Genomic DNA, 496 nt, shown 5'->3' with positions numbered 1-496 from the left:
TAAAATGACATTAGCGGTGTTCCGAAAATTCATGCCCGCTATGGAGCACCCTAACACGGACCTTTATCCATGGGGGACCCTATACATCCGTGCACCTGGTTATTGAAAACGTGCACCTGGGAACCCGAAAATTATAATATGGTCCTAAATGCCCACTATTCCTACGGTCATTCTCATATTAATGCCCACTATAGGAGCATCCTACTACTGTATCCATGGGGGCCCCCTGAGTGATTTATGGACACTTTGTGAGATTTCGATGGATGCGGATTAGGATCCCTGTGCACCTGGGAATCTGAAAAATTAAAACATGGTCCTAAAATGCACCTGCCGGTGTTCCTGATATTCATGCCCGATATGGAGCACCCTAACACGGACCTCTATCCATGGGGGACCCTATACATCCGTGTGCACCTGGTTATTGGAAACGTGCACCTGGGAACCCGAAAATTATAATATGGTCCTAAATGCACTGGGAATGCCCACTAAAATCCTA

Source organism: Oncorhynchus keta, unplaced genomic scaffold, assembly GCF_023373465.1.
Source record: "Oncorhynchus keta strain PuntledgeMale-10-30-2019 unplaced genomic scaffold, Oket_V2 Un_scaffold_1494_pilon_pilon, whole genome shotgun sequence".
NCBI classification, from domain to species: Eukaryota; Metazoa; Chordata; class Actinopteri; order Salmoniformes; family Salmonidae; genus Oncorhynchus; species Oncorhynchus keta.
The sequence above is the reverse complement of the archived record's forward strand: the minus strand, read 5'-3'. Positions refer to the sequence as shown.